Source organism: Elephantulus edwardii, unplaced genomic scaffold (assembly GCF_000299155.1).
Source record: "Elephantulus edwardii isolate Elephantulus edwardi_28Jun2011 unplaced genomic scaffold, EleEdw1.0 scaffold00196, whole genome shotgun sequence".
In the NCBI taxonomy this organism is placed as follows: domain Eukaryota; kingdom Metazoa; phylum Chordata; class Mammalia; order Macroscelidea; family Macroscelididae; genus Elephantulus; species Elephantulus edwardii.
In genome coordinates this window covers 1774895-1782504 of record NW_006399946.1, presented here as the reverse complement: position 1 = coordinate 1782504, position 7610 = coordinate 1774895, and the positions used below count along the sequence as shown (strand labels likewise).

At 43.9% G+C, this 7610-nt stretch overlaps 1 pseudogene; it reads left to right on the top strand.

Annotated features, from left to right (window-relative positions):
* Nucleotides 1-7610, top strand: part of LOC102870886 — a 47661-nt pseudogene that overhangs the window by 35782 nt on the left and 4269 nt on the right.

Below are 7610 nucleotides of genomic sequence, written 5' to 3'. Positions count from 1 at the left end.
CACACAGTCAAATGCCTTTGCATAGTCAATGAAACACAGATAGACATTCCTCTGGTATTCCCTGTTTTCAGCCAAGATCCATCTAACAGCAGCTACAATATCCCTAGTACCCTGCCCCCTTCTAAACCCTATTATGGATAATGTCACAAAAAAGGCTTACCTTAACTCATATGCCAAATTCTTAATCAAATAACAATATATGGATGGTGCTTGCCAAAATACATTGGGTAAAAGCCACCACATGGCTATAAAAATACAGAATTCAATTTGTTCTGCACAGTATGAATGAATAGGGGACTGGAGAACTTCACTCAGAGAATTTGTTACAAATATCTAAGATTATAAAAATGGCTGTTTCTTCATATACTATTTTACTGTAAAGTGAACATTGCCAACTGGTTTAACTTGATGCGTGAATGAATAAAAGCCATTATTATAACTTCAAATGTACTTTTAGCACAGCTATACTCATTGCATGCGAAACCAATCACAGACCAGTCACAAAGAATGGAAAGCAGACAACATCTACAGAGTGAAATAATCAGGCAAATGTTCATGACCTTGCCAGAGGAGCAGAAAGCATAGTGGCGATGGTGAGCATGGTGCAGGACTGGATATTATTTCATTCTATTATGGATATAAGTGAGCTCATGCAGCAGCACCAGACAATAGCAATGAAAAAATTACCTTAAACTCAAGATGTTAAAAAACTTAATGATACTAAACTTTAGGTTAAATTGTTTAGATTTTTAAAGGGGAAAAAATATTGCATAAGAATTTCCTTTTAATTTACTTTTTATAATAGCTCAATATTATAAAAATATGGCCTGTGTTATATTGCTCTTGTCTGGGAAGTTTAAATTTCTTAATATGGCCCCTTGGAAGCTAGTTAGTGAGCCAGAAGAACCCAGGAAGTCACTTTACCTAAATTTTAAACTGTGAAAGAATAGCATTCAGAGACCCACAGAGAGTCTGAGGTTTCTAGCATCCTGACAAATAGGTAGGTATGGAGACTAATGAAAGCAGTATCCACACATCCACCCATCTAGCTGTGTATTTCAATGTCCAATATTCACTTACTTATCATTAAGGGAAAACTTTAAGGAAAGAATGACTTTGAATTGGTTTTAGAAAGATGTGTTCCAAGGAAGTTCGAAATAGACTTCCTGACAGGGTATAGAGATAACTCAAAATTTCCCACCCAACACAATTGTGTAACATAATTCATGTGTCTAACAGCAAGTCAGACTTCAAGAAGAAAATGACTCGTGATGTGTAAGCATTCAAGAAAGACATCAAATAAAGTGACCAGCTGTGGCTTCCCATAGGACTGACACATGATCAACAAAGCACGTAGCAGAGGAAACAAATACACAAAAAAAAGTTATCCTCGTGTCCTTTACTGTTGTTTGAGAGACGAAGGATGCTCAGATGACTAAGACTGTGACGGGTAGGGGAAAGGGAGCTTTTCAACGTAATATAGTAGGCTCTTTGTCAATGTGGAGAGTAGAATGGAATATGGTGGTGTTCTTTATGGAACTCCAGGGTGGTGCAAACTGTTAACATGCATGACTGCTAACCAATAGTTTGGATAATTGAGCTCACTCAGACACACCTGGGAGACAGGTCTGACAATGCACTTTTGAAAAAGACTAGCCATTGAATGCCCCATGGAGCAGTTGCACTCTGACATGTATAGGGTTATCATGAACTGGATTTAACTTGAGGCAACTCTTTTTATTTATTAGTTATGAAAATATTCATCTAATGTTTTAACAAAATATTGCTCAAAGATTTTGTAAGAAGTGATGTATAAGAAAAGCAGTACTATACCTTATTCAATACAAGTAAACAATACAAGTAAAACGGATTATTCATAAAATTCTTGACCTGAACTGCTCTTGTCTATGGAAACTGGCATGAAGCTTCCCGTGGATGTACCTGGTGTTGGAGGTCCTGTGGAACATCTGTTTCAGCTGCTGGGGAAGTAGTGTTTCAGACAGGCATGATGGGGTACCCCAAACCTTCCTACAAAGCACAGATTTTGGTTCTGACATACCCTTTGATCAGCAATTACTGCATATTCTCAGATAAAGTGGTTGAGTTTTGTCTCAGCAAGTGGTTAGAGTCCTTGGTGATCCATGTGGCAGAATTGGTGGTGGGTGACTGCTGCATGTGAGTCACTTTGCATGAGTGGCTGCAGAAATACAGCATTCCTGGCCTGCAAGGTGTGAATACTCTGGAGTTGATGAAGAAGTTGCAGGAGCAAAGGTCTCTGCTGGGAAAGCTGGGCCAAAATGGGACAGAGCCTTTTCTCTGCCATTTTTGGACCCCAATTCCCTCACCCTCGTGCCAGAAGTCTCCATTAAGGTTCCACAGATATTCAGTGCAGAAGGTATGCCTGGAATTATTTCTTTGGACTATGGACTCAAGTATAATCAGATCTGGAGTGTCTGCCAATGTAGAGCAAAGGTCACTGTGGTACCCTGGGACCATGCATTAGACAACAAGGAGTATGAGGGTCTCTTTCTAAACAATGGCCCTGGTGAACCTGCCTCCTGTCTGAATGTGGTAGCTACTCTGAGTGGTATTTTATCTTAATCTAATCCATGACTTGTCTTTGGGCTCTGTCTGGGACCCCAGCTGTTGACCTCAGCCATTATGGCCAAAGACTTACAAGATGAGAAATGGAAACCGAGGCCATAACCAACCATGCCTGCCGGTGGGCTCTGGATGCTGTTTTCTGACATCTCAGAACCATGGGTTTTCTGTCGAAACCCAACTCACTACCAGCAGGCTGGACTCCTTTTATTGTCAATGATCATTCCAATTGTATGTGACAGCCTGCCCTTCTTCAGTGTATAGTTTCATCTAGAGCACCAAGCTCTCCCTTCATATGTGGAGACACTTTTTGACATCTTCCTGGAAACTGTGAAAATAGGCCATAGGTGGGAACCTTGGGGGCCAGACATTTGAGAGCAACTAACTCGGGACCTCTGTGCCCCTGGAATTTTCACTTCTGGCTCTGGGCTTTCTACACTCTGAGAGGTTTGCATACTGAGCTCAGGAGATCTCTCCATTGGTCGGGATGAAAAGTTTGACTACTCAGGCTCCCAGGCGATCAAAGCCCTAAAGGAGGAAAATATTCAGACATTATTGATCAACCCTAACATTGCTACAGTGCAGACCTCCCAGGGATTGTCAGACAAATTGTATTTCCTTAACACCTCACAATGTAATGCAGATGATCCATATTGAGCATCCTGATGGTGTGTTACTGACTTTTAGGGGGCATACAGCTCTGAAATGTGGTGTGAATCTGACCAAGGCTAAAGTGTTAGCTCAGTATGGTGTCCATGTCCTAGACACACCAGTGGAGACATTGAGGTGACTGAAGATCATCGTTCCTTTGCCACAAATATGGCAGAGATTGAAGAGCACTTGGCCCCATGTGAGGCCACAAATTCTCTTGAACTGATGCCCAGGCACTTGTGGCCTCAGTTTTTGCTCATACTAACCAAGTTCTAGGGTTGTTGTACATAGGGTTGCTATGAGTCGCAAGCAACTCGACAGCATGTAACAACAACAACAACCACCACCAAATTCTAGTGGACAAGTCCTTGAAGGGTTGGGAAGAGATTGAGTATGGAGTGGTGAGAGATGCCTATGGAAACTGTATCAGTGTGTAACACAGAGAATTTAGGCCCACTTGGCATACACACTGGTAAATCTATAATGGTGGCTCCAAGCCAGACTCTAAATGACAGAGACTACCAGCTCCTGTAACAGATAGCTATCTAGGTGACCCAGCACCTGGGAATCATTGGGGAATGCAATGTGCAGTATGCCTTGAAACCCGAGTCTAAACGTTATTATATAATTGAAGTGAATGACAGACTGTCTCAAAGCTCCTCCTTGCCAGCAGAGCTACAGTCTATCGTCTGTACTATGTGATAGCCAAGTTCACTTTGGTTATCCTTCTGCCTGAGTTCAGGAACTCTGTGACAAGGAGAACCAAGCCTGGATTATTGAGTGGTGAAGATTCCTTGCTGGGATTTCAGCAAGTTCTTGCATGTCAGCACAAAGATCAGGAGCTTCATGAAGAGTATTGGGGAAGTTATAGATATTGGAAATTTGTTTGAGGAAGCCTTCCAGAAGGCGCTGTGAATGGTGGATGAAAACTGAGTGGGCTTAGTGAAGCTAGTTAATGACATGGAGTTGGACATGTAAGTGGACCTTTGTGGTCGCAGCTGCTCTGTGGGCTGGTTACTCTGTGGAATGTCCGTATGAACTCACATGCATTGACTGCTGGTTCCTGCACCAAATTAAGCACACTGTAGCACACATTTAGCTGCTAGAACAGCATTGTGGGCAGCCTTTGCCCTGAGACATGCTGCACCAAGCCAAACATCTTGGCTTCTCAGACAAGCAGATTGCCCTTGCAGTTCTGAGCCCAGAGCTAGCTATTCACAAGCTGCGTCAGGAGCTGGGCATCTGCCTAGCAGTGAAGCAGATTGACATGGTTACAGCTGAGTGGCCAGTCAAGCTGAATTACCTGTACTTGGCATGCTGGGGCACTATCCATGACTTAACATTCTGAACATCTCAGATCCTGGTTATTGGATTTAGTGTCTACCACATTGGCTGCAGTGTGGAGTTTGACTGGTGTGCCACAGGCTACGTTCAATAGCTCTGAAAGATAGGGTATAAGACCCTCATGGTGAATTACAATCTAGAAACAATAAGTACCAACTATGACACGTGTGACCAACTCTACTTGATGAGATCTTTTTTGAGGTGGTGATAGGCATCTGTGAACTCGAGAACCCTGAAGGCATCATCCTCTCCATGGCTTTGCATTGACAGCAGTGCCAGATGCTGAGGACCTCCCCAGAAGCAATAGATTCAGCTGAGAACTGTTTCAAGTATTCTCTGCTTCTCGAGACCAGTGGTACAGCCAGCCTCAGTGGAGGGAGTTCAATGACATAGAGAGTGTTCACTGGTTCTGCAAGTCTGTGGGGTACTCCTGCATGGTGAGTCCTTCCTATGTGCTGAGTGGTGCTGAGATGAATGTGGCTACACTGATGGTGACCTTGAGTGTGTCTTGTGCAGCACAGCAGCCATCTCCAAGGACCACCCTGTGGTCATCTCCAAGTTCATCCAGGAATCCAAGGAGATTGATGTAGATGCTGTGGATAATGTGGATGTTGGTAGCCATTGCCATCTCTGAGCACATAGAGGACACAGGTGTGCACTCAGGAGATGCTATGCTGGTGATACCACCACAGGACATCATTTCCAAAACCCTGGAGTGAATCAAAGCCATCGTGCATGCTGTCGGTCAGAAGCCACAGGTCACAGACCCCTTCAATCTCCAGCTCACAGCCAAAGATGACCAGCTAAAAATTATCTACTGTAATGTGCGAGTCTCCTGTTCCTTCCCCTTCATCTCTGAGACTCGAGGTGTGGGCCTAGTAGCACTGGCCACACAGATCATCATGAGGGAAAGGGTAAAACCTGTGGATCTCATGACTTGCACTAGAGTCATAGGAGTGAAGGTCCTCCAGTTCTTGCTCTCCTGTTTGGTGGGTGCTGACATGGCGCTGAGTGTGGAGTCGACTAGTACGAGAGAAGTGGCCTGTTTCGATAAAAGTGAAAAGAAAGGAAGATGGCGGAGGTGGAGAGCACAGTGTGAAGAGCCAGAGGGATAGCAGCCTGCATAGAGAGGATACCAGAGAGTACTTTACACTACACAGAGACTGACAATCACAGCGTGACGCGAACAGTAGGATTTTGAATCAGAACTTTTGCTAATACATTATTTTAGAAGCTTTACAAACCAGAGCCCTGCCTGCCTGCCCTGCAGCGGTCCCGCAGTGGTCCCACCACGGACCCAGCAAAAGCTGGAATCCATGAGCTGAGCTGAGCTGAGCTGCATTGAGACTCACCTGAAAGGAAAAAGGTTAGTGGGGAAATCGGCTGAATTCTCTTGAGCCCACTAAAACCTGGAGGGTCTGAGGTGCGGCGTGGACAATAGGAATTGAATCATAACTTTAGTCGAAACTTTTAGTATTGGAACTGTGGGAACAAAGCCGCATGGACTCGGCAAAAACCGGAAGCCACTAGATGAGCTTCTAAGAGACCCATTTGAAAGGAGAAAACTTAGTGGGGAAATTGGCTTATTTCGCTTAAGCTCCACTAAGACCCACTGGGTCTGTTGCATGACGTGGCCAGTAGAAATCTGAATCAGAGCCTCTGCTGGAGTGGACTCAGAACGAGCTAATAGCCTCAGTTGCAATCTGGACCACTTTTCAGTTACACTGCAGATCGGCAAATGCCGGAATTTTCAAGCCGAGCTTCTGAGGAACCCATTTGAAAGGGTTAACCTTTGGGGGCAAAGTGGCTAAATTTTCTAAAGTTCCACTAAGGCCCAGTGGGTTTGTTGCATGATGGAGACAGTAGGAATTTGAATAAGAACTTTTGATGGATTAGAGTCGGAACTGTACAAAATTAGCCTGGGTTGCATTCCAGTCCACATTTCAGTGTGCACTCCGAATCAGCAAAAGCCAGAAGCTGCTGGACCCATTTGAAAGGGGAAAAGCTGAGTGGGAAAATTGGCTGAATCCTCTTAAGTCCCACTAAGACCCAGTGGGTCTGTTGTTTGACGTGGACAATAGGAATTCTAAAAAGAACTTTTATTGATACAAATAGTTTTAGGAACCACAGGATTTTAAACCCGTACTGCTTTACAGAAATTTGACTGGTCCTCCTAGGCAGGGGCCACTGGACGAGGGCACTGGGTAGTGCCACTGGGTAAGGGCCACTGAGTGAGAACTGCTGACTGGGAGACAGACAGCAGGAACTCGATCAGGGTCCTCAATTGTGAGCACACCTGGGTAGCTAAGGTCTGAGTGAGGTCCCTCAACTGGTTGACCCACCCTGGTGACTATTTCACCTCCCTGCCTGCACCACCCCATTTGGCTCCACTCCTGTGAATACACGACCAGTCAGTCAATCAACCTGTCTTTAATCCAAAGCACCTGGATCTGACTTACCTACAAAAGACTGCTCTCACAGGCTCTGAACTGACCTTTTCCTTGAGTTAGAAATTCAGAGAAATTATCTTCAGATCAAGTTTAAATCAATGCCTCGAAGAAAACAAGCTACTGTACACACTACACAAATGCAAAACAAGATGTTACCACCAAAGGTTGAAACAGTAGCAATGGATTTTCTAAAAACAGAAAGTCTGATGGAACTTTCTGACACAGAATTTAGTTCAATATTTTCAATGGATAAAAGACAAACTCAAAGAACTACAGGATGCCACAAGCAAAAACCAGGAGGAGCTAACAAAAAAACAATGCAGAACAATGCAGATAAAACAAACGAAGCACTAGAGGCACTGGAAAAACAAGAAACCACGATCCAAAATATGAGGTCCAATGTTTCAGATGCTGTCAACATGATGGAGGGACACATAAATAGAATTGAAGAGATAGAACCCAGAACCAGTGAAATAGAAGATAGAAATGTCACCACTGATCTGCTAGAGCAAAAAGCAGAATCAAAAAGGAAGGAAAAAGAAGAAAATCTAAGAATAATGTGGG